The sequence below is a fragment of the Ovis canadensis genome, chromosome 26, assembly GCF_042477335.2.
Source record: "Ovis canadensis isolate MfBH-ARS-UI-01 breed Bighorn chromosome 26, ARS-UI_OviCan_v2, whole genome shotgun sequence".
In the NCBI taxonomy this organism is placed as follows: Eukaryota; Metazoa; Chordata; class Mammalia; order Artiodactyla; family Bovidae; genus Ovis; species Ovis canadensis.
In genome coordinates, this window is record NC_091270.1 from 49,347,665 (window position 1) to 49,374,034 (window position 26,370).

Here is a 26,370-nt window from a genome sequence, read left to right on the forward strand (position 1 = left end):
TCACTCTTTGTGCTGGGCACTCATTGGCCATTTTTAAAAAATTATTTATTTTAATTGGAGGATAATTACAGTACTGTGGTGTTTTTTGCCATACATCCACATAAGTCAGCCATAGGCACTCATGTGTCTGCTTTCCTCTGGGACCCCTCCCACCTCCCTCTCCACCCCATCCCTCCAATTGACATACTTCAGTTCCGGGACTCTATCTTCATTTAGTTTCTCTTTTCATAACTCTCATTCAGCAGATATTGAGTCTCCTGAATTTATATCCTTTTCTTTTCCATCTTTCTTACTTTCCAACTTTTTGTCTATTTTGCTTTTGGTAGATTCCCTCAACTTTACCTTTCAACCCTCTGAAAGATTCTTTCTCTATCATATTTGTAACCTCCGTGACGTTTTTCTTATTTTCTGTATGCTCTCTCTCTCATTAAAAGGCATCCTGATATTTTTAGAAAATTACTATCATTTTGAAAATGATATCTTTTTTTTTACCTCAGTGTTATATTAATAGTATTTTTTTCTCTCCCTGCATTGCCTTTGTTTCTTCAAAGTGCTCCCCTTCCCCCTCCATTTGTTTTAGTCTACCTTTTACGTTGGAGGATTCCCCCAAATGTTCAATGCTTTTTTTTGGGGGGGGGGGGCGGGGGCAGTGTGTAGCTTCTGGGATCGTAGTTTCCTGATCAGTGAAACTACTCCAGACTTCAGTTAGCCTGGAGTCCTAACCACTGGACCACTGGGGAGTTCCTTGTTTGGTGGTCCTCATTTTTTTATTCAGCTCCAGCATGCAGGATCTTTTAGTTGTGACACGTGAACCCCTAGCTGTGGGGTCTAGTTCCCTGGCCAGGGATTGAACCTGGCCGCCTGCATTAGGGTGGCAGAGCCTTAGCCACTGGACCACCAGGGAGTTCCCTTCTCTATGGTCCTTGATGGTGGTTCACAGTTGCCGGTGAGGCACTAAAATCTACTTGAAACTGTTGAGCATAACTGTGAGTTTGAAGACAGGTGGGCTGTGTCAAAGCCATTGAACCAGGAGACAAATCCGGGAGACAAATGCTTGATTTTGTAGCATTTTTCTCTTGAGCTGGACCGTTTCCCAGTGAGATTACTCCTCCACATTCTTGCTAGGGGTTAGGGGTGGAAATTGTGAAAATTTAAGCTTTCTTCAGCATTTTTTCCAGCCAAATATAGATGGAGGCCGGGGCAAGTGGTGGCACTCTGTTCAGTACATGGGCTTTCGGTGACCGCCCCTGGCTGTGATTCCGCTCTCATTTCTGTCCTTGGTGGAGCCTAGATCCTAAGCCCCAAGGCTTCCGTGTTCACTCTTCTTCCTCCTCACGCAAGCTTTCAACCCATCTTCCTGTTTCCAGCCCCACCCTAACCACACCTCCTCCACACCTCCTCCACCACCCAGTTCAGAGGCTCCTGCTCCTTGAATTCTTGAGCCTGTCTGGGGCTTGGAGATGCTGAACTACTGGTTTCTTGGTGCTTCCAGTCTTCACAGGTCTAAGTTTTTCTGATATAGTAGGTTAGTTTCCACTGACGATAGCTTTTGTGTTTTTTAAAAGGTTTAACATTTTTTGTTGGTTGTTGCTGTTTTCACATTCTTTGTCCTTGAGGACGTATGTTCCCTTCCTCCTTTGCTATCATTTTAGTGTAGGCTTAAGAGAGAGCAGAGATAAAATTACGTGTCCAGTAGACCATGCTTAACTGGGATTTCCATGTGCCTGTCTGAAAATCCACTGTTCCAGCTTTCTTTCCCTCCCTCCCTCCCGTCCTTTTTCTTTCTTCCTCATTCCTTCCCCTCTCTCTCTCTCTTAGAATGCTGTTCCTCCCTCTTTGAATGTGTTGGGAAGGCTGATGTCCTCTGCTCTTTAAAATATAATACTTTGAATATAAACAGCACCTTGGACTCTGGCTTTAATTTGGACACATCATGGTTCTGCAGTGGATTTAGAAATACCAACAACCCACAGTCTGCGCTTCTGAATCTCTTGCCTCTCTGTGCTTGCTGAGAAAACTCTTCGGTATTTTTAGGAAGTGGAGTACTGGCATTTCATCCACTACAGGTCTGACGACCTTCGTTCAGAGTTTAAGTTTCAGAATGGTGGTCCAGGGAGCATAGGGAGAGAGGGCAAACAGGGCCAGGTGAGGATGGGACTGGGTATTAATTAGTTGATGAATTAATTTAAAAATATATATTGTCTACTATATTCCAGGCACTGTCATAGGTAGAGTGAGTATGTGCATGCTCAGTTACTCAGTCGTGTCTGACTCTGTTTGACCCCATGGACTGTAACCCACCAGGCTTCTCCGCCCATGGAATTCTCCAGGCAAGAATACTGGAGTGGGTTGCCATTTCCTACTCCAGGGGATCTTCCCCATCCAGGGACTGAACCTTCATCTCCTGCATTGGCAGGCAGATTCTTTACCACTGAGCCACTTGGAAAGCCTGTCACAGATAGAGGAAATGAGTAAGACATTCAGAGTCCAGTGAGAGAAGACAAACAGCTAAGAAAACGCAACATAAGTGTAAATGTCCTTTATGCTCAACGAAATTAATTTAGCATCTACTGTACGTCTGGCACTATACTACCATACTTACATTTTATTTATTCCTTACAGTAACACTGTGTGTGGGGCACTATCATAATCTATTTTAATATAAGGAAGCTGTCAAAATAGAGGAATATACAAGTTTGCCCTCCATCTGTCTCTTCCTCCTTTCTTTCTTCCTTATTTTTTTCCCTTTTGTTTCTTTCCTCCTTTCCCAATTTCCCCCCTTCCTCCTTCTATCTCATCTCTCTCTAGGGGAGAGGTGAGCCATCTCTCCTCCTTGGCCAGGCACCCGAGTGCCCACCATCCTGGGCTTAGCGCCTACAGTCTCAGAGTCCACTGAGCCCCTGCTTTCTGCAGAACCGAAAGCAGGGGCTCTGGTTGGTGCCTGAAACTTGCTCTTCATCCCTGCACATCACCCCTCTCATCTCCTCCCTCCCAACTCCGAATCCAGCAAAAGCATCTCAGGTTGGACCAGAGAAAGAAAAGAACATCCCGCAGGTAACTAGCAGTGTTTCTGAGTGCTGTCTTCAGCTTGGAAAGAAACAGGGGAGAAGAAACAAGTCATGGAAACATTGACCGAAAACTGTCCCAACTACAAAAAAACTCATTCCTTTTTCTCTTTCTCATTCCACGCCTCGCCCCCTTTCCTTATTCTTGTAACAAAAATGTACCAGGGTATTGAGACACCAGCTAAGGAACGGCTGTGAGCGCAGAGGGCCAGGGAGGGGCTGGGGCTATATCTAGAGAGATTTTTTTTTTTTGATCACACCACACAGCGTGTGGGATCTTAGTTCCCCAATCAAGGATCGAACCAGTGCTCCCTGCAGTGGAAGCTGAAGTCTGAACTACTCAGCCACCAGGGAAGCCCCTAGAGAGATTCTTTAGAAAAGAAGGTCAGCTGTCCCCCAGAGAAAGATCAAGGGGTCACGGGGATGACTGGGGGAGAGGGAAACACATACACCCCCCCTCTATGAATTTAGTCAGTTTTTCCATTTTTAAAACTGTCTCGGAAACAGGAAATTGCTTGGGTCTCCTGAACCGAGGGGCTCAGGTCTGGTCTTCCTCCTTATCGCTATCACCTTGTCCTTGGCCACATGGAGGTGGCTTCCTACAGTTGATGAGAAGCTGGCTTTCTTGTGCAAAGAGCCTTGTTCTTCCCAAACCAGAGCAGGTAAGTGGAGGCCGGGGATTCCTGAGGGGTTCCTCTCACTAATGATGAGGTAGAGAAGGTTTGTGGCGGGGGTGTGTGGAGGTACCCGAACACCCCAAGTGCTGAGAACGGGAGGCGGGAGTGAGGTACGGACAGAGGTTCTACTAAATTCTGGATGCCACCACCTAGATCCAGACCAGTTCTCAAGGGAGGCCAAAAAAAGGTTTGAAATTCAAATTATTTTTGGTGCTTGGGAGATGGGAGGGGAGTGAGAGAGGGCAGTGATAGTAAACAGAACAGAAGGGGAAAGAAAAATGAAAGGCTTGATCGGTGTCTTTCCTAAGAAGCAGCTCAGGATAACGTGTGGCAAAGGTGATCAGACTTGCAGCTGGACTTGAATGATGTTTTCTGTTATGTGTCCATGGGTTAGCCTGTGATGGGGAATATTTACAAATTTCATGTAGCTTTGGTGTCTGCCCTGAAAGCAGAGGCTTTTAATAAGCTCTCTCCTTTTATAGCTGCTGTTTTTGAGGTGACGACGCAGAGGTGTTTTTCCCACACTGTACCCACACGCTCTCTGCTTCTCTCAAGACAGTTCCTGGTCTCAGTTTCCCCCGACAGCTTCCGTCCTTTCACGCATATCATAGCCTGTTTTGTTATTGTTGTTGTTTTTACTCTGGCTAAGGAGGACAGGAACACCATAGGAGGGACGGATAAACATGGGCCCTGTGATGAGAGGCGAGAAAACATCAGCTCTATTTGGGAATTCGGTGGAGGGAGCAATAAACGATCTTTGGCACTTCGTTGTTTTCAGGACAGTTTCTCTCATCTCTGAAAATGAATGATCGCGATGAGCAAGGGTTGCCAGGTAGACCGTAGATACTAGACATGCAGTTCGATTTGAATTTCAGACAAACAGCGAATACGTTACTAAAAGTCTAATGTTACAATTCTGTGTATTCGAGGTAGTTCTTAAGTCACCTCGGTGGCTCAGACGATAAAGACTCTGCCTGCAATATGGAGGACCTGGGTTTGATCCCTGGATGGGGAAGATCCCCTGAAGAAGGAAATGGCAACCCACTCCAGTATTCTTGGCTGGAAAATCCCATGGAGGGAGGAGCCTGGTGGGCTACAGTCCATGGGGTCCCAAAGAGTCGGACATGACTGAGCAACACACTTAAGTCACCACCCCCCCCCGGCTGGTGTTCTAGGTGGTGTTTAAAGGATGGGCCCCCACAGGACTCAGACTTAGGAGAATCAGTTTCTGCATCTCCCGGAGACGGACAGACAGCCACGTCTCACGTCCGCCTGCCCATCTGTCTCTGCTCCCACATGCCCTTTCACACCAGCCTTCTCTCTCTTCTAAAAAAGGAAACAAAGGCATTGCCCTTTGTTGTAAAAACCTCCAGGGTGGAGACAGGGGGTGAATAAAAATATCTCTGTTTGCACTGCTATATTTAAAACAGATGACCAATAAACAAATGAATTACTTTTGAAAAAACGTTAAAATAAAAATAGGGCGAGGGACTTCACTGGTGATGTAGTTGGTAAGACTTCCTGCTTCCACTGCAGGGGACACAGGTTCCATTCCTGGTTCGGAAACTAAGATCCCACATGCCGCTCTCCATGGTCAAAATAAACATCTGTGTTTGCATTGAGAAAGCAAAAGCCTTTTGTAACTGAGGTGCAAATCACTTTGCAAGGTAGGTGGCTTCCCGGGTATGATCTTCTGTAAAACTTGGAAGAAAAACACCTAACTGAGTTGACCACTGATAGATCATTATAGCAATTTTAAAAAAAGAAGACTTTATTTTTAAGAGCAGTTTCAGGTTTGCAGGAGAACTGAGCAGACAGTACAGAGTGTTCCCATATGCTTCCCCCAACCGCCCCCACAGAGTAATTTTTGAAGTGATGGCTGACCTACAGTTCGAAGGAGTTAAAAAAAATTGAGCAACGCTGCCAAATTCAGCTCTGCTGAAAAGCAGATTTCTTTTTGTTTTTTTTTTTTTAAATAAACTTTTAATTTTATACTAGAGTTGTAGCCTATTAACAATGTTGTGATAGTTTCAGGTGGACAGCACAGGGACTCAGCCATACACATACATGTATTCTCCCCCAAAACTCTCCTCCCATCCAGGCTGCCACATAACATTGAGCAGAGTTCTCTGTGCTATACAGTAGGTCCTTGTGAGTTTTCCATTTTAAATATAGCAATATGCCCATGTTGATTCTAAACTCCCTGACTCTCCTTCCCACCTCCCCCTCCTTCCCATAAGCTTGTTCTCTAAGTCTGTGAGTCTTCTGCTTTGTATCATGTCTTTTTAAGATTCCACATATAAAAGATAAGTGAGTGAAGTCGCTCAGTCTTGTCATACAATATTTCTCCTTCTCTGTCTGATTTATTTCACTCTTATGACAATCTCTAAATCCATCCATATTGTTGCATGCGGCATTATTTCATTATTTTTAATGGTTGAGTGCACACATACAGTAAAATCCCATTGTATGTATGGACTACGTCTTCTTTATCCATTCCTCCATTGGCGGACATTTAGGTGGCTTCTATCTCTTAGCTATTGTGAACAGTGCTGTGATGAACATGAAAAATAGATTTTAAATTCCCTTGCAAAGGTGAACTGGCTAGAAATCTTTGCACAGGGTTTGTGTTCACTCAGTCATAACAGACTCTGCTCGAAAGCCTTTCCTCTGATTAACCCTAAACACTGCTGTAACAAAACTCCATACAGCCCCATCTATTTGTTCTGGTCAACAGGTTTCCTCAGTCCATGAAAATAAGAAATAGGGATCGTATTGGTGCTATACCTGCTCATTCTTGCACTAAGTAATATTAATTGATGAATATTTGAACTGTTACATATATATATAAATATATAAAAATAACATTTTAAAATTCATCCTCATCCATCTCATTAAGAGAATAATTTCCAGTAACATTTTATTGCTTCATGTTTCGTGATCAATGACATTTGTATTTATCTTGTTACAAATTATGGCAATGATGAATTAGTCTCCAAAAATATGTCTTCACACTTGGAGCCTGAAGGTTGCAGGATAGTTTTTAATTTCTAAATTGTAAAATCAATTTATAGAGGCATTTTTGTTTCAGAAAATGGGATGGGGTAATCGGTAAGAGATGTCCAAATAGTAGATGTTCAAGTAATAAAAGACGTCAAAAATATATGACATTTGGACAAACTTCTCTGGAAGCGGAATGAAAATAGAGTTTAAGGAGGAAAGGGAAAAAATTAACATCTCTGACTGTTAGAGAGCTACTTGTTCATTTCCAAAAAGGAATGGGGGTGTCAAGTTACTATGATACTTGATTTCTATTGGATACCTTTAAAAAGAGTGATATGACAGTTTCATTTAAAAATATCCTATGTTAATTAACGATTGGCAGAACACATTTTTTGCAATCACTCAAACTTGTGATTAAAAGTTACAAATGTCAATTTGAAAATGTGTGTAGAGATACATAGTTTTCCAGCATTTAAAAAATTAATGTTAACTTATTTACTTTATTTTTGGCTGTGCTGGGTCTTTTTGCTGTAAGCGGGTTTTCTCTCGTTGCAGTGAACAGGGGCTACCCTCCAGCTGCTGGGAGAGGGCTTCTCACTGCCGTGGCTTCTGTTGCTGTGGAGCACAGGCTATAGGCACAAGGGTTCAGTAGCTGCGGAGTCCTGGCCCAGCTGCCCCTTGACATGTGGCATCCTCTGGGACCAGAGATTGAACCTGTGTCTCCTGCAATGGCAGGTGGATTTGTAAACACTGGCCCACCAGGGAAGTCCTCCAGCAATTTTTAGCGGGTGTTGGTGAAGAAGTTTGAAGATCACTGTTTTATATCATTGTCTCCCTGCCATTTCTGCTCATAATACTTACATTTCTAGACACTTTATAACTCTGAACAATAAAACATGTCAGCGTCATTTTACTAAAATTTCAGAGGATTCCTGGTCCCAAGTTCTTGGTACCCCATCATGCTGCCCTTCTACTCTGAACTGGGTGGTAGTTGCAGGGTCATGATACAAGGGCTTAAATTGGAGAAACCAAAAATAAACCAGCCCCTGGAGCTCACCACCAAACTATTTCAAGAACACGCAGTTACTTTTCATTGGCCATGGTTTGACTCATGGTGTACTCAGTAACATGCAATTACAAAGCTACATTCTAACAGACTTGACTTCTACCCTAACGCTTGCTTGTCACCTTCTGAGTATAGGGGAGCCACCGCAGTCCTGGATAGTAACTAACCAAAGTCATCTAACGGACCCTGATGCGAACCCCTCATAGGAGAGTGGCTTTCTCGAATACCAGCCGAGGTTCTGGTGGATTTTCTTTTTAAGGAAGGCAAAAAAAAAAAAGAATGGAAGCAACCATATGCCCATATGGCAGAAGAAATCCACATGGAGAAGCTGGGTCACAGGGACTGTAGCACTTGAAGTTGGGGAGAAATGAGGAACTAAAGAGCCTCTTGATAAGGGTGAAAGAGGAGACTGAAAAAGTTGACTTGAAACTCAGTGCTAAAAAACTAAGACCATGGCATCTGGTTCCATCACTTCATGGCAAATAAAAGGGAAAAAATAGAAGCAGTTACTTTTCTTTTCTTTTCTTGGGCTCCAAAATCACCATGGATGGTGACTGCAGCCATGAAATTAAAAGATGCTGCTCTTGGAAGAAAAGCTATGACAAACCTAGACAATGTATTAAAAAGCAGAGACACCACCTTGCTGACAAAGGTCCATCTAGTCAAAGCTATGGTTTCTTCAGTAGTCATGTACAGATGTAAGAGTTGGACCATAAAGAAGGCTGGGCAACAAAGAATTGATGCTTTCAAAGTGTGGTGCTAGAGAAGACTCCTGAGAGTCCCTTGGACTGCAAGGAGATCAAACCAGTCAATCCTAAAGCAAATCTACCCTGAACATTCATTGGAAGAGCTGTTGCTAAAGCTGAAGTGCCAATACTTTGGCCACCTGATGCAAAGAGCTGACTCATTGGAAAAGACCCTGATGCTGGGAAAGCCTGAGGGCGGGAGGAGAAGGGGCTACAGAGGATGAGATGGTTCGATAGCATCACTGACTCAATAGACATGAATTTGAGCAAACTCTGGGGGAGAGTGGAGGACAGAGGAGTCACAGTCCATGGGATTGCAAAGAGTCGGACATGACTTAGCGACTGAACAACAACATAGTCATTTAACAATGTTGTGATAGTTTCAAATTTGAGAAGCACTGTTCTTCACATCAGAACAGAAAAGTAAATGATAGTTCTTTCTGTGATGTGCACATTGAGACCTACTCTTTTATTCACTTTCAAATATACAATGTGGTGCAGTTAGCTATAGTTACCATGCTATACAATCCACCCCCAGAATTTATTTATCTTATAACTGGAAATTTGCACCATTTGACCACCTTCTCTCCCCCTACATCGACCCCCAGCCCTAGCTCCCACCACTCGCCTCTGGCGACCACCAATCTGTTCTCTGTTTCTGTAAGTTCAGGGGTTTTTAGATTCCACAGAAGAGTGAGATCATATAGAATCTGTTTTTCCTCTGTCTTACTTCACTTAGTATAATGCCTTCAAGATCCACCCATGTTGTTGCAAATGGCAGAATTTCCTTCTTCTTTTTGGCTGAATAGTATTTCATTGAATATATGTCACGCTTTCCGTATCTATTCATTTGTCAGTGGGCACCTAGTTTGTTTCTTATTTTATTTTTATTTATTTATTTATTTATTTTTACCTAGTTTGTTTCTACGTCTTGGCTATGGTGAATAATGCTGCAATGAATCTGGGAGTGCAGATATCTTTTTTGAGATAGTGATTTTGTTTCTTTCTGATATATACACAGAAGTGGAACTGCTGGATCATACGATCGTTCTATTTTTAATTTTTTGAGGAACCTCCATACTGTTTTCCATAGTGGCTACACCAATTTGCATTCCAACAGGGCCCAAGGGTTCCCTTTTCTCCACATCCTTGCCGACTTGTCCTTCGCTGTCTTTTTGATAAAAGCCATCCATATTCATGTGAAGTGATACTCATTGTGGTTGTGACTTGCATTTCCCTACTGGTGAATGATGCTGAGCATCTCTTCATGTACCTGTCAGCTATTTGTATATCTTCTTTGGAAAAATGTCTATTCAGCTCTTCTGCCTATTTAAAAAATCAGATTGTTGGGTTTTTCCTTGTTGTTGAGTTACATGAATTCTTTATATATTTTGGATATTAACCCCTTATCAGATATATGATTTGCAACATTTTCTCCCATTCTGTAGGGTGCCTTTTCATCTTGTTGATGGTTTTCTTTCCTTTGCTTTCTTCCTGGGTAGAAGAATTTTAGTTTGGTGTAGCGCCATTTGTTTGTTTTTACTTCTGTTGCCTTTTTTGGCTTTTGGTGTCAAATCCAACAAGAATAATTTCCAAGACCAATGTCAAGGGCCTTACCCATTATGTTTTCTTCTAGAGTTTTATGGTTCCAGGTCTTCCATATTTTAATTTGTACAATTTTCTTTTCATGTACTTTTACTTTAAAATCTTTTGTAGGGGCATTAAATAATTTGAAAAAAAGTATATTACTAAGCAAAAGAAATATAATGCACATGATATAATATTTTAAAAATATATAAGAGCATGAATGAATCCTGTCCTCTCTTAACCACCTCAGAAATGATCTCCTCGAATTCGCCACTCTTACAAGCAAAACTGTATGAAACTTCTCACCTAAAATCAAGGCGCCCATCACGGTTCAACCACTTTTTCCTACCTCAAAGTCATCACCGAAAGTGATGCAGATTGTCTTGGGCACATATCACTTCGGGGAATGCTTATTAACTTTTCTCTCTCTCCTTCGTTGTTATCAACTAATCCATTTACAGAGAGAAATCAACTGAATAAAGTCATTTTTCCCTCCCCCGGCCCTCTCCATCTCCAAAAGCTTTTCTATTTTCTTGGTTTCTAGTCCACTGAGGACTGGGAAACCACATAACTGGACCTTTTGAAATTAGATCTTCAGCCAGAATCAATAAGCAAGCCTAAAAAAGCATCTCTGTGAAGACACAGGGACTTGGCTACTCAGAGGCTCTTTCTCTCTTATCTTCCAGTTCAGAGTTCTCTTCCAGAGATTGAAGTTGCCAGAAAGTGACCTCCAGGTCAAGACCATGTTCCTGATATGTCTGGCAGCCAGCCAGGACTGTGACATCTTCTGACATCAGATGATGGAAGGAGCATTTGGCCACTTATCCAATTAGAACATCCAAACCGTCATTATGTATTAGGTGTAAGGATAAATTTAGCTTGTTATTGTTTAATTACTAAATGATGGAATGAAGCTGAACTGGGTTTAACTCTCCAGCCTAGTGTTACACTTAATTTTAACAAAGTTTGACAGAGATGTGGAGTCATTGTACAAATTATGATGAAATTTGAAAGAAGATTCCTTAGTAAATTACCTGTCTCCGGTGACTCACACTGAACTTCACAGGTCTCGAGGTTCAAACTGCCAGTCAGGTTTCACATATCTTTTCCAGTGGCAGGAGTTTTAATGTGAATGGATACAAAATTGGCTAAAATTTCTCAAAAAATATATCCACGGACTCACAAGTATTTTTAAGTTGAAGATAAAGTTAGTTCTTTTTTTTTTTTTTAGTCACAGAGCAACTATAAGATGTCTGCGGTATTTTTAAATTAAAAGCTAGTTATTTGCCTAGCTTGGCAAGTTCAGAAATAGAAAAGACTTTTAGAATAAAGTATTTGTTCATTCTTCCTCTTTTGTACCTTTTGAACTTTGTACTGTGTGCATGTATTTCCTAATAACAAAATAATGGAAGGACATAAATCCATCTGTCCAAATATCCTGTTTGATTTTCTTTGTTTTGTAATCACCAGCTTGTGTTGAGAATCACTGAGGTAATAGCCAATCTGGTTCACTGACCACCACAGGCATCTCTTGGAATAAACTGGACAGAGTTTATTCCAGCTACCAACTTTGACCACCTTCACCCCAGTATTTTCTAATTGTAGCCCTCATGTAGGCTCTGTGCTGAGGAAATGAATTATGAAACTAGTCTAAGAAAAAATATGTTAACTATAGTACCAAAGCACGGTCATGGATCCACACCTTAGGTATCAATGTCTGTCTGTTCATTCTCTCTCTCTCTGGTTCCACAGACCCAGTTCTTTCCCTGTAATCACAGGGAATGCAGGAATCCCAGCCATGCACTGCCCTTATTCAAACTGACGGAAAAACAATACCATCGCATGAATCAATAGGAACGGTGCATTTGGCCAGGAGACTGTGATTTCTGGGGACTGGACGGGCGCTTTGTTTTGAAGTTTATATTAGCATCAGATTTAACAGTATGGCAATGTTTGCCAAACTTTGTCACTGGGAAGTAATTCTGGCCTGTATCCGTATGCACTGTCTCTCTCTATATGTATGAGTATAAAAAGTACTATAGAGTGGGTGGCTTAAACAACAGAAATTTCTTTTCTCAGCGTTCTAGGGGCTGGAGTCCAGGAGGGGGTTGCCAGCTAGGTTGGGCTCTGGAGAGAGCTCTCTTCTAGGATTGCAGATGGCTGCCCTCTTGTTGTGTGTTCACACGGCCTTGGAGACAGGGCGAGATCGCTTCCTCTTCTTATATGGCTATCAGTTCTGTTGGATTAGGACCTCACCCTTATGAGCTCAGTTAACCTTAACTCCTTCTTGAAAGGCTCTATCTCTAAATGCAGTCAGATTGTGAGTTAGGTCTTCAGCATACATGTTTTATTTTGAGAGGCAGCGTAATTCACCATATAATATACACATATCAATATGTATATACTTGTGTATATAAAATTTGATTTGACATACACACTTCCAGGCATTTCATGGAAGTTTTCTCCCTTTTGATTTTACTTTATTACCATCCCTTACCACTCTTTCCCTTATCCATAAACAGAAATTGCCAGTGTTCTTCTATCGTTTTCTGTTCTCAAAGCTGAGGATTGGAGCTAAGCAATAAAGCTGAGTGTTGGGTGGGGACCACTGAACCAAGACAGAATTCATGTCTGGCTCTGTGATTCCAAGAGTGTACCTCTCTCCTTAAAAACCTAAATTCTTTCACCTGTGTAAAACAGGATTGATAATCTATAATCCTGTGAAAGTGTGAAGAAGGAACAGGTAATAATTTGTCGCGTAATGTGAGCTCTTTTTAGTAAAAGTTTCAAAATGAAATGCAAAGATTTTCATCCAAAGGTATGAAACTGTTAAAATTTAACTGACATTCTCAGCAATTACCATGTGCCCTAAGAACATTAACTCACTGAATCTCAACAACAGTGGTATGAGATAGGTTATGTGTTATCACCACCTTTTCTATTTTATAGAAACACAGGAAACCAGAGAATCTGGTGCATGACTACACAGCTCATTTGGGAGAGTCAGGAGTCACATCCCTGGTGGTAGCTTTGGTGTTAGAGACCAGGTACCATGAAGCCACGAACTATGAAATTGCTGCTTATTCACTTCTAATTGTGTGACTCCCTTGTTCAAAAACCTCCACTAGCTCTTTTTTCTTTTTTTTGATGTGGACAATTTTTTAAAGTCTATATTGAATTTGTTACAGTGTTGCTTCTGTTTTCTGTTTTTTTTGACTGAGAGGCATGTCAGATCTTAGCTCCCTGACCAGGCATCGAACCCACACCTGTTTCACTGGAAAGCAAAAATCTTAACCGCTGGCCCGCCAGAGAAGTCCCTCCAGTGGCTCTCAAAGCCTAAAGTAATATGTACAACTCATTTGCTTAACAATAAATACCCTCGGGCAACCTTTCTTTCCTGTTTTGCTCCCCATGAAAATCCTTCCTGCATTCTTCCTGGTCCCCCTGTACTCCAGCTGAAATGGACCAATCCCTTTATCTGAATCCACCTATTCTAACACCTGTCTCCACCTTCTATATTTTACACCATTCACATCTTCAAGGTCCCTCCAAAATGCAGTCTCTTCCTACATTTTCTCCTGCACCTCTCAGCTCTAGCTGGCTGATTTTTCTTTCCCACAGAATTTTCTCTCTCTTCTCTGCATGTATTAATATGAGCTTCTGGCTTTTATGATATTTCTTTCTGTATGCTATATTCCCTCCCAACTAAATGATGGGATCCTTGAGGGCTGCAATATGCTTCCTCAGAGCTCTTTAACACTTTTCATTAAAATTTTAAATCATTATTTTTTGGTAACCAAATGTATGCAGATTTATTGGAAAAAATAAAACATTACAGAAATACATCTCTTAAAAACTGAGATCTATCATTAGAACCCTTCCTCTTCCGCCCAAAGAGAACTGTGGTTAACAGTTTGCAATGCAGTCTTTTAAACCTTTTTTTTCACTTAATAAACATACAATTTTTATGTACACAAATGGGATTCTACTATATAGGCAAATTTGTACCTTCCTCCCACTTAATTAATATTTTTCATATAAAGAGGTATCTCATTTTTTTTTAACAGCCACTCAGTATAATACTAAATGAAATCAACTCTGAATATTCACTGGAAGGACTGGTGTGGAAGCTGAAGCTCCAATACTTTGGCCACCTGATGCAAAGAGCCAACTCATAGGAAAAGACCCTAATGCTGGGAAAGATTGAGGGCAGTAGGAGATGGGGGCAACAGAGGATGAGTTGGTTGGATGTTTCACTGAGTCAGTGAGCATGAGTTTGAACTAACTCCAGGAGATAGTGAAGGACAGAGAAGCCTGGTGTGCTGCAGTTTATGTGGTCGCAAAGAGTCGGGCATGACTTAGCGACTGAACAAAAACAACATAGTATAAAATTATGTGGCTGTAACAGTACTTACCTGTTCAGTCCCTCGTTGAGGAATATGACAGTGATTTCCAAATTTCACTATTATGAGCAATGCTGAAGCGAATGTATTATTCGATATATATACTCTTCGTTGTTCTGATTCACCCACCACTTTGAGGGGAACTTGAAAGACTGAGAAAGCTGGACAGATCACCAAGAAGCTGCCTGGGCCTGAACCAATGTGCTTCTTGTCATAAAGGAGGGCACTGGAAGCAGGAATGTCCTCAGCACTCTACTGGGGGACGCCAGAGAGGCAACCCTGACCAGCCCCAGTTCTTTGTGAATAAGTTGGATGAGAGAGCCCACACACTGAACGATGCGGCCCGAGGGCCTGCCTGGCTATGGATCCCACTTGATCCACTCTCATTATCCCAGCGGAGCCTTGGGTCACCCTTGATGTGGCAGGTAAAACTGAATTTCTTGTGTCTACTGGAGCTGCCCGCTCTGCTCTGACTCGGCCAGCCGGCCCCCCTCTCCGTCTGTGGACCACACTGTGACAGGAGCTGGTAGACAGCCCAAGGGAGAGCGATTTGCATCTCTCCTTGGCTTCCCAGGTGGCACAGTGGTAAAGAATCTGCCTGCAATGCAGGAGACACAGGAGACTTGTGTTCAATCCCAGGATTGGGAAGATCCCCTGGAGAAGGAAATGGCAACCCACTCCAGTATTCTTGCCTGGAAAATTCCATGGACGAGAAACCTGGTAGGCTACAGTCCATGGGATCACAAAGAGTCGGCCACGACTGAGCACATACTCTTTACATACACAGAAACATACATTCCATATATGTTATCTGTATCTACAGATGACTTTCTGCAGGACAAATCTTCTGGACATGAAATTGCTAGCCAAAATGGAATGGATATTCTAAATGATGATAATTATCGAATATGTGTAGGGAAAATATCTTGTTTTATGTCTTCCTGTATGTATCCTTCACAACCTCCGTGGTTAAGGGGGCTGGCTCTGGCATCCAACTGAACAGGTTTGTGACTGGGCTTGGTCCCTATGTTTTAGTCACCTCATCTATAAAATGGGGAAATAGTTGTACCTTACTCCTTGTGTTGTAAGACTTAAATAAAACAATACATGTAAAGCAATTAGCATTTAGTAAGTACCTGGAAAATAAGTAACTGCAAGATACATGGGAGGCTTCCCTGATGGCTCACTGGGTAAAGAACCTGCCTGCAGTGCAGGAACTGCAGGAGACAATGGGTTTGATCCCTGGGTCTTGAAGATCCCCTGGAGGAGGAAACGGCAACCCACTCCAGTATTCTTGCCTGGGAAATCCCATGGACAGAGCAACCTGGTGGGCTACAGCCTAAAGGGTCGCAAGGTGTTGGATGTAACTGAGCACAAGATATATGAGAGGAAAACATGGTTAATAGGTTCAGATAACTGTTCGCTGAGTGAATAGGACTGAACAGAACAATAGTAGTTTGAGTAATCTTTCGAGAAATGGATGGTATGTGGCTACTGAAACCAATAGCAACTCTACAAAATGACCAGCTAGCATTAGAAGTGCAATGGCTTTGGAACAATTTAACTTTGTGCAAAATGAACCGGTCTGAACCAGGATCAACCACTGACCTCGGCCTCTTCAGTCCCACACTTTCCCCAACAGAACTCTCCTGGCCCCAGCTGCAACCTGGTACCTTATATAATGTGTGTCTCTAAGGACAGAGAACAATGCGGTTCCCTGGGGGGAGCCCTGGCTCAGCACCGAAGGTTGTTAGGGCACCTGGTAAGCCAGCTGTGAACACTGAAAATGAATAGAAAGTGCATAAATGGCTGGAGTATAAGACTCTCTGTTTAAACTCTTAGGTTCTGCCTAGTCTCCATTGTCATGGGAAGGTTCCTGTATCAATACTAAGATTCTCCACCCTGGGTTCCAGAAACATCTCTGCCACTAATCAGCTGCAAAACCTTGAGCAAACTGTTGAAACTCATTTGCACTGACACAACATGGGACTGAAATAGCTGCTGTGAAAGGCCCTTTTTGACATTCCTTTCCCCACAGGCAGAGTCACATTTTCAGACGTCTGGGCTGTCTATTGCACTGAAAAAAAAAAAAAAAAAAGCCCGCATAAAATCAGTCAATGGAAATATTTTCAAAATGTGTCAGAGATGGTCAATGGACCACAGCAGGGCCCAGACTCAATTGACCATCTTTGTCTCTATGGTAGAAGGTGATGGGGGTCTTCTGAGGAAGCACCAGAAATACAGAAGTCGGACTGGGGCCAGGTCCTGGCCAGGGACAAGTCTGGCAGTAAATGGGGCTTCCCAGTGAAGGATAAGCATCACTGGAAGTGTACCAGTGACCCTTCTCCTAGCCTAACATCGGAGTCGAACTGCACCGGTCTTCTCAGGCCTATTTCTTTTTTTTTTTTAATATAAATTTATTTATTTTAGTCGGAGGCTAATTACTTTACAATATTGTATTGGTTTTGCCATACATTGACATGAATCCTCCATGGGTGTACATGTGTCTCCCATCCTGAACCCCCCTCCTACCTCCCTCCCCATCCCATCCCTCAGGGTCATCCCAGTGCACCAGCCCTGAGCACCCTGTCTCATGCATTGAACCTGGACTAGCGATTCATTAACATATGGTAATATACATGTTTCAATGCCATTCTCCCAAACCATCCCACCCTCTCCCTCTCCCACAGAGTCCAAAAGACTGTTCTATACATCTGTGTCTCGCATACAGGGTTATTGTTACCATCTTTCTAAATTCCATACATATGCGTTAGTATACTGTATTGGTGTTTTTATTTCTGGCTTACTTTACTCTGTATAATCATCTCCAGTTTCATCCACCTCAGTAGAACTGATTCAAATGTATTCTTTTTAATGGCTGAGTAATACTCCATTGTGTATATGTACCACGGCTTTCTTATCCATTTGTCTGCCAATGGACATCTCGGTTGCTTCTATGTCCTGGCTATTACAAACGGTGCTGTGATGAACATTGGGGTACACGTGTCTCTTTCAGTTCTGGTTTCCTCGGTGTGTATGCCCAGCAGTGGGATTGCTGGGTCGTCTGGCAGTTCTATTTCCAGTTTTTTAAGGAATCTCCACACTGTTCTCCATAGTGGCTGTACTAGTTGCATTCCCACCAACAGTGTAGGAGGGTTCCCTTTTCTCCACACCCTCTCCAGCATTCATTGCTTGTAGACTTTAGGATCGCAGTTCTTAGGCCTATTTCAAAATCCACCTCCTTCCAAGGATCCCCTCCCAAACGAACCAGCACATGCGGTGGCACTTTCTCACCGTGTGCCACTTTCACGACCCTTCCAGGAGGGATACAGGCTGCCTCTGAGTGACACTTGCATCCTTTCAGGGAGCTTTGCCTCCCAGGCATCCAATACAGTAGTGCTCAGGAAATATTTGCGGCTCTGTGAATGAGTGACTCAGGCAAGCTCCCCAGGGGACTACAGTTTTATGGGTTTTAATATGAACCATACCATGGAACCTGAGACTTTTCCCTCATTGCTCCCACTGGAAACTGTCCGTTCCAGTCGGATTTGCTGGCAGTTGGATGGAATTTTGTTCCTTTTCACGCTGAAAACCATAATCTAATTTTTAAATAATTTAAAAAAAAAACATTTTCATAGCACCTACCTCACGTTCTGCAGCAATCCAAACATTCTACAAATGTTAATTCATTTATTCTTTGCAAGCACCCAGATGTAGAAAATAAGACCAGGAAAGGTTGTCACTTTGTTCTGAGATCAAAGCTAATAAGCTCCAGAGCTGGTGTTCAAACCCAGGCCATCTGGTTGTGGAGTATACGCTCTGCCTGAAATGTATGTGAGTAGCAAAAATCTTCATGAGCAGGAAAAAAAAAAAGATGTTGATGTATTTATTTCAAAGGAAATGCTCTTTCTCTTGTGTCCCCCTTTCCTTCCTCATTCAGAGCATAATGTTCTAAACCAAACAGTCTTTTTTCACACCTGAGAGAACGAGGAGGCTCATTTTTGGTTTGGCAATCAAAATGGAAGAGGAAACGTGTGTGGTTTCATCACCGGTGTTTTCCGGGCGTGTGCTCTGCCTGGTCCTGCCTGCCTCCCGGCTCATCTCGCTGGGGACCCCCTTCCTCCAAGCTTTGCTGCCTCAGGTCGCAGAGACTTTTAACAGTCTGTCTTTCCCCTGCATCTCTGGGTCACGGACCAGCCTTTCCTGCAATCCCGCCCAGCCAGACTTTGAGCCTCGACGTCTTCTTAGGCCCTCCCCTCAGTCAAAGCCTTGCAATTAGGACTCCGACCTCATCAACTGCAACTGCATCCGAATCCCCAGAAATCGCAGCTCCAGGTCCTCCATCCTGGGGTGAATCCACTGCCTTTCTGGGTTTCGAATGTTAGGCGCTTGACTACACGTACATTTCAATTATCTGTCTTCTCGGTGCGAGGCTGGCGTCAGAACCCGACAGACCTGCCATTGGTAGCCGTGGGACCCAGGGCAAGTTACCTAACGTCTCTGACTCTCGGTTTCCTCATCGTTGAGGGGATTGATATCCATAGGGTGGCCGCGTGGATCGAACGAGATAAGGGCAGAGGCTGCGCCGGCACCCTTGGGTTCTCTTCGGTCCCTCTCGGCAATAGGACGTCATACCTGCTCGTCGGTTTCCCATTTTCTCCTCCAGCTCCGAGGGCTGGGAGGGCGTCTTGGAGCCACGCTCGGAAAAAAGCCCCTAGGCACCCTTAGAAAGTGAGACCCCTCCCCGGGCTCCTGGGGCTCATTCGTGACAACCCGGGAGAGCTGAGATAACTTGCTTCGACCCTAACCCTAAACCTCAGCCCCGCGGTCCCAGATGGCTAAAGACTCGGGGTCCGACGGAGGACCGCCTGAAGTCTCTGGAGGAGGGGGCTGGGGAAGAAGAAATGGAGTCAAGAGTTAGCCCGCGCTCCGGCTTGCCTCCCTCCCCCAAGGATGCTCTCATCCCGGGGCTCCCTTCCCACTCGGACACCTGCTGCCCGGCGTCCGAGGCAGGGCCTCCCTCCGCCAGGCGGGCTTCCCGGCCCGCGTCCCACCTGCGCGGCCGCCCCCCGCGGGCGAGGGCGAGGGTTGGGGGGGAGATCCCGGCACCCAGCCTTGGGGGCCGCCGCCGGGCTCCCCGCCCCCGCGAGGTCCGCGCCCCCGGCCGCGCCCCCCGGCCGCCCCGGCACCCCTCTCCTCCCCCGGCGGGCTCGGCGGAGCTTTGTACTCACATCCGGGGCTGGGTTTTGCTTTAATGCGAAACGTAATTAACCCGGAAAAAAGGGCCGAGAGACAAGAGAGAAGGAGGGAGTGAGGGCTCGGGGGCAGAAGAGCAGGAGGAGCCAGAGGCCCCCGAGAGTTTGGCGGCGACAGAGACCACCTCCCGTCCCCTCCGTCCCCCCGAGAGCGACGGCCCGGAGGGCCCGAGAGGCGCTTCCAGCCGGATGTAACGCGCGCACCCTGCCCGAGCCCCGGCCCTGCGCGGCGGGGTAAGTGGGGCGCCCGCGCCGGCCGGGGCGCGCGCCGCCGGGGCCGGCAGGGAGGCCTGGCGGCGGGTGGGGGGGGTCCCACCTGGGGACCCAGGACCCCGGGACGGGTCGCCACCGCCCCCAGCCGCCTCCGATGGCCCCCGGAGAGCCCGCAGGGTAGCACCCCCCCTTCGGCCCTCGGGAGCGTCCGGGGTGGCCAAGGTCGCCGCCGCCAGGGGTCGGGCTGCGGGGGTGGGGCCGGCGACTGGGTGGGGGCGGGTGTTCTGCCGAGCTGCGATTTCTCACGTTTGCAGCGGTGAAACTTCTCGGCGGGTTCTGGCGCTGGGGTAGCCGCCCTGCAACGACTGCCCGGGCTGCAGGTAGGGGAGGCAAGCGGACGACGTCCAGGCAAGTCCCCCGGGGCACGGATGGGGCCTCGGAGACGCATCTTTCTTTTCCCCTGTTAGCCTTATTCCGTGGCAGGCCTAGAACGCTCTCCAGGGAGATCCCGCCCCTGCCCAGTGGGCCCAGCCCGAGCGCCCTCGGGCTTCTGGACCTGCGGGCTCTGGGGTGACTTGGAGGAAACGGCCCTAAAATGCAGGTGGGGTGCTAGATTGGGGAAAGCAGGCAAAGGGATCTGGCTGGCTGTCTCATCAACTTCTTCCCCTCCACCTTACACGCTTCCCTCTTCTGCTCCAGTTCTAAAGACTATTAATGCATCGATTTAGAAAAATAAAAAAAGAGGAAAGGGAAAAGAGAGGCAGTGTAGGAACGAAAAGTGTGCAGACACGTCCAGAGAGGAGGCGCGGCCGGGCCATCTCCCCCGAGGCGGTCACATCTCCTCCCCAGGCCAGCCCTGCCCCCAGCCCCTCGCGGGGAGGTTTCCTTCCTACTTGGTGCATCTTCCCCTTCTAACTCCTCTCGCGCCCCTCCCACCCCGCTGTCTTTCTTTCGGACTCCAAATGGGGATTTTCGGAGGAGAGCAAACAGCGGAGCAGGGGGAGGGGACGGGCCTTCCACCGGGACGCCAGCTGTGGCTCCTGGCGGAAGGGGGAGGGGGCGCCTCGGGCCGCCGAGGGGTGGGTGCGCTTGGGCTGAAGTTCCAACACTGTACTCCTGTTGTGTTCAATGTATCTAAGTCAGCCACCCCTCCCCCCCGCCGCACCCCACCCCCTCCCCTTTCCTCCTTTCTGAAGCTTCATCATCTTTCTTTCTTGGGGAGCAGAGCCTTCCGAAACAGTAAGGCCAAAGATCTGGGAAGAGTAGTGTTTGTTTTCTGTTTCAGTTACATTCAATGGGTATTTTTTGGGTAATTAAGACACCGAAGACGGTGCTGAACAAAAGATAGCCTCTGTCTTCAGGGGGCTTACCACCTGAGGAGGCCAGAGGAGATCCACCGGTATTTAAAACAGAGTGCAGATTGTGAAAATGGAGATCCAGCATGCTTTGAGAAGCCAGAGGCTTTAAATTTTTTTAAAATTAATTACTTAATTTTTGGAATTAATGTTTGCCTGTGCTGGATCTTCCTTGCTTCCAGGGCTTTCCTCCAGTTGCGGCAATGGGGGAGGTTGGCGGGGGGACTACTCTTCTAGTGGGCTTCCCCTTTCGGTGGCCCCTCTCCTTGGGGAGTCCTGGCTCTAGGGTGCAGGGGCTTCAGTAGTTGTGGTTCCCGGGCTCTAGAGCAGAGGATCAGTGGTTGCGGTGCAGGGTCTTACTTGCTCCATGCCATGTGGGATCTTCCTCAACCAGGGATCGAACCCATGTCTCCTGTACTGGCAGGCAGATTCTTTACTACTGAGCAACCAGGGAAGCCCAAGAAGCCAGAGGCTTTTTAAAAAAAAACCCAACTTCATCCTTTTTCAGATATTAGCCTTCTCTGTTGTGTCCCACTTGAATGCAGGTGACTTTGGCCCTAGCTTGTAGTCTAGACTCTGTGCCAGCCTGGTGGTGTATGACATCTGCTAGGTGCTAAGTAAATGTTTGTTGAATGAATGAGTGACTGCAAGCACAGGAATTGTGTGCCCTGTCCAAATGGGAGAGCGCAGTGTGAAAGTGCCTCGGACTGGTTCAAGCGGGTTTGTGAGGATTTATCTCTGATGTTGCCTTTGGACCTAAGTGCCCTTTGCCCTCTTTGTAAGCCCTGCTTTTTTTTTTTTTTAAATTAAGTCTCATATGGACAATATATAGCTGATACTTTATTTTTTAAATATTTTATTTATTTATTTTTGGCTGCACTGGGTTGCTGGGTGTGGGCTTTGTCGAGTTGCAGGGGGCAGGGGTTACCCTTTGTTGTGGTGCAGGCTTCTCATTGTGGTGGCTTTCCTTCTTGTGAAGCATCTAGAGCCCAGGCTCAGTAGTTGTAGTGTGCGGTTGGCCCACAGCCTGTGGGGTCTTCCAGGACCAGGGATCGAACCCGTGTCCCCTGCATTGGCAGGTGGATTCTTAGCCTCTGGACCCCCAGGGAAGTCCTAAGCCCCGCTTTTGACAAGTGTGTGTGGCACTCCTACTGCTGGGAGACTCGCTCACTTCACAGGTGGGTGGGTGATCACCTGGGTATGGATCAAGAAGCCACCTGCCCTTTGGTGGAGAGTCTGCAACCCTTCTTTTCTTTTGCCATTGGTGCTTGCTTCTCTCTTCTGTATAAGGAAGTGGGGCCTGCAAATCCCGTCATGTCATCATAGTGTGTTGAACTGTTCTCAGCTCAGTATTTCCCCCCGAGGTTAAAATAAATACTGGAGATATGCTGCTTTTGGTTGGTGCGTGCTTGTGGAGCAATTCTGCAAAAAAATGAAAAGGGCGAAGCTTCAGTGCTATCACCCAAGCCCCTCTGAACAGCCTGCCTGCTGGCTTGCCTGATATTTGCTGTAAGTGCTGGGTCACTAAGGAGCCCAGATCAACAGGGGGATGGTTTTCGGATGTGCATTCAGCTGGCGCTTTGTGGATCTCCGGTCTTCTTCGTGGGGCAGGTAGACAGGTGGGTGATGCCCCTCACATTAGATGTTACTGTGGCCCCAGTGCAGTAAATATCTCTTTGGTTTCCCTGAAACTGTGGCGTTGCTTATTCCGGCTGACATAGTCCTGGCGTTTGGAAAAGATGGTCTGGGTGCTGGGACGCTGCTTTTCCCTGCCTCTTTCCTCCTCCACCACGAGCAGCTGTTGTTGTTCAGTTGCTCAGTCGTGTCTGACTCTTTGCAGCCCCATGGACTGCAGCACACCAGACTTCCCTGTCCTTTACTGTCTCCCAGAGTTTGCTCAAACTCATGTTCATCAAGTCAGTGATGTCATCCAACCACCTCATCCTCTGTCATCCCCTTCACCTCCTGCCCTCAATCTTTTCTGGCATCAGGGTCTTTTCCAGTGAGTCGGCTCTTTGCATCAGGTGGCCAAAGTGTTGGAGCTTCAGCGTCAGCATGAGTGAGCACTTGGGGCCGCCTTACTTTCAGTTTTCCGTGCATCTTGGTGAGCTGGAGAGGACTCCGGTGGTCCCATCTGTTAGGCTTTGGAAAGGAAGAGAGCAGAGCAAATATTGTAGTGCAACAGCAAGAGAAGACTGCTAGCTCTGTCTGATACAAGCTCATCACTGAGCCAGGGAATTGGCCATGGTGGGGCGATGGGGTAGGAGGGATGGGTCTCCACAGGCTGGTGGTTGGTGCGGTGGGGCAGTAACTGGAAGACTCCATTGACCTTTACTCTGAATCTTGGGTTGCTCTGCTCTCCCCTCCCCTGGTCCCTGCTGGTAAAACCATCCACCCTTTTGGGCTTTATAACTTCTCTCTCTCCTGGAAGCCTTTTCTTTACCCTTGACCCCCATTGATTAAATTGATGTGCAGAAGATTAAAGACTGAATTGGGCTCTTTCTTCCGGGGAGGTGGGGGAGATCCACGCCTGCTGGGACAGGAGCTTCCAACATTGCCCAGGGCGGCAGGAGGCTTTCAGGTCTGGACCTTTGTGCCAGTAGAGGCCGGCCAGCTGAGATAAAGAGGATGGGAAATGAGGTCCCCTTCTCCTTGAGACACACGATAGTTAAAGGGCAAAGGTGAGGGCTTGCTCTCCCATCATTGCGGACTCCATTTGGCCATCCACTTGCAGAGAGCATCTATGATACCTCCCTCCTCACCCTCACCCCCACCCTCCCACCACACACCCTCCCCCACCAACCCGGGCTGAGCAAGAGGTGGCTCCAGAGTCCCTTTCCTGGCACCTGATTGCAGGCCTGGGTCTGTGAACCTGCTGGGTGACCTGGCCCACATGGATCCCATGGATCTCTTGCACTTTTTTCAATAACTTCTTGGAGAAATTTATAGGTGAGAAATATGATGGTTCTCCGAGGAGAACATTCAAATGAGACAGCTCGTTTGAATCCTTGTGAAAGATTCCAGCATCACTGCTTTCTCAGTGGGATTTGCTTACTGATATTGGAGGGCTGGAGTCAGTCTGGCAGCTGTCCGCCCTGTTTAAACTAGCGATGGGAATCATATACTGCTTGTTAGGCACTCCACATCTACCCAACCACACACACACACACACACACACACACATATTTACTCAGTGCTTTGTCTTTACCAGACCTCCTGTTAAGCACTTTTCACACATTATTTCGTTTAATCCACACGGCAGCCTTTGAAGTCGGTACAGCAGTTCTCTCCATTTTGCACACGAGGAAACAGACCCCGGAAAGTTAAGTCTCATCTGTCTGGCTCTGAGACCCACGGTCTTTCCCTTTACCCCAGCACGTTGGTGAAGTCAGCACGCCCTCTTCTTGCAAGAGTTTCATCAGATGCACTCTAACCGACTGATCGCTGTCATCTGCACATCCTCTGGGCCACACCCAGCTCCTCCTCCTTCCCTGCTTCCCGGGATGGAGCCCAAGGCATTTAGACTAGCAGGCTTAGGCTGTTTGTACTCTCCCAGCACCTTGCAAAAGGCTAGTACCTGGGAGAAATAAGGATGCTCTCTTTGCTGCTACCATTAGGAAGCCCTACAGTGAAACTGAACTGTTGAATCTTCTAACTGAGGGACTGTCACATTCTGAAAGTGGAAAATCTCAGTTTCTATAGGCTATTTATAGCCCCCGCCCCCCACCCCTAACCCCTTGGCTGCTTCCAGTGCTGTGAATTACCTGGGGTTAGGAACCTTGAGTCAAAGGCAGACCTTTGCTTCCTGCCAGCTCCATCCAGCAACAACATTTTCTCTGAACAGAGATGAGGCTGTTCAGAGAGATCATGAGTATGTAAAATATTTTGTCATTTTCAGTATCAGTATTCAGTCATTTCTGCGTTTTCCCCAGCATTCCCCGCCCCCCCCACCGAAAACTTTCCTTGAGTGTTTCTTGCCTCCATTCAGGGTTCTCGGGTCCACTGGGGACTGGGCACCTTTTCCTCCCCTCCCCATTCCTGTGGATGTCTGCATTCCTCAGCCTGTTCTTCCGCTGGGAACGTGTTCTCAGGACATTCCCTTCTCTTGCACATTATTCTCCAGCCTCAGACTATTTGGAATGTGCTCTTATGACAGTTTCAGAATGCAGTGATATTATAGCCATAGGAAATAGATGTTCCCACACTTTCAAAGTTGGACTCTTTGGCCCAGTCTCAGGGCTGGGTTGCCAAATAGATGTTGCTTGTGTTGTTTTTATTATTGCTGTTGTGTTTTTACTGGGCCCCTGAGTGTTGCTGGGCCCTCCAAAATGCACCCTAATGTAGGCTGGAGTATTGAAACACAGGCGACCTCTCTGATCGTCTGGCCCAGCGTTTTCTAACTCCACAGCCCAGTTCCTGTCTGCTCATTACAGCCCTTGCTGAGACCTCTGATGTCATTTCCTGATTCACTTTCTCCTGTAGAAGTTTAGCAATTTCCTGCGGTGTCCCTCTTGCTCACCACCGATGCTGCCGTCCCCAGCTCTATCCTGGAGGGTGACAAGACAGCACAAGAAACACCTTCCTGACTTTTTTTCTGAAGCAGAAACCTTGGAATTCCCTGTCCTGCTAACACCAAGTCACGTGAAAGAAAAATCTCCAAATGTACAAATGGATGAAAAATTTTTTTTTTTTTCAGTTCTGAACTGCAGGAGATTATAGTGGATTATTTCATCCTGGAACCAGTACCGTTTAAGACTTTATCTCCGATATCACTTCTGTCGTTTGTATTTATCTCAGAAGTATCAGACCAATCAGGCAGATGACTTTCCCTTATTTCCCTGTATTTTTTTTTTTTTCTGTATCTTCAAACCCATGATCTTAAAAATAAGACATCCAGTACACTAAGCCGGAGTTTTCATGACTTAATAGCTCTTTAGCTTTTCTTTAAAAACTCTGTTTATCCACCTTTTCATTCATTTGTCTAAACATTTAGCTTAAAC

The 26,370-nt window shown here is 45.9% G+C and overlaps 1 protein-coding gene and 1 long non-coding RNA gene across 6 annotated transcripts in view; both read left to right on the forward strand.

The window, feature by feature from the left end:
- Positions 1–3,326: 3,326 nt before the first annotated feature.
- LOC138430944 (uncharacterized) lies at positions 3,327–11,578 on the forward strand. The gene is made up of 4 exons (XR_011253457.1): positions 3,327–3,449; positions 3,573–3,727; positions 5,279–5,409; positions 10,831–11,578. It is a non-coding gene; the product is annotated as an uncharacterized lncRNA (long non-coding RNA).
- Positions 11,579–19,213: 7,635 nt separating this feature from the next.
- Positions 19,214–26,370, forward strand: part of PLEKHA2 (pleckstrin homology domain containing A2) — a 66,642-nt gene continuing 59,485 nt past the window's right edge. The window contains exon 1 of one of the 5 annotated variants that reach the window (XM_069572995.1): positions 19,214–20,036. The gene's annotated coding sequence lies outside the window, so the exon portion shown is untranslated. Of the gene's footprint in view, positions 20,424–26,370 lie in introns of all 5 variants that reach the window. The other 4 variants (XM_069572998.1, XM_069572996.1, XM_069572997.1 and 1 more) reach the window with 4 other exon arrangements.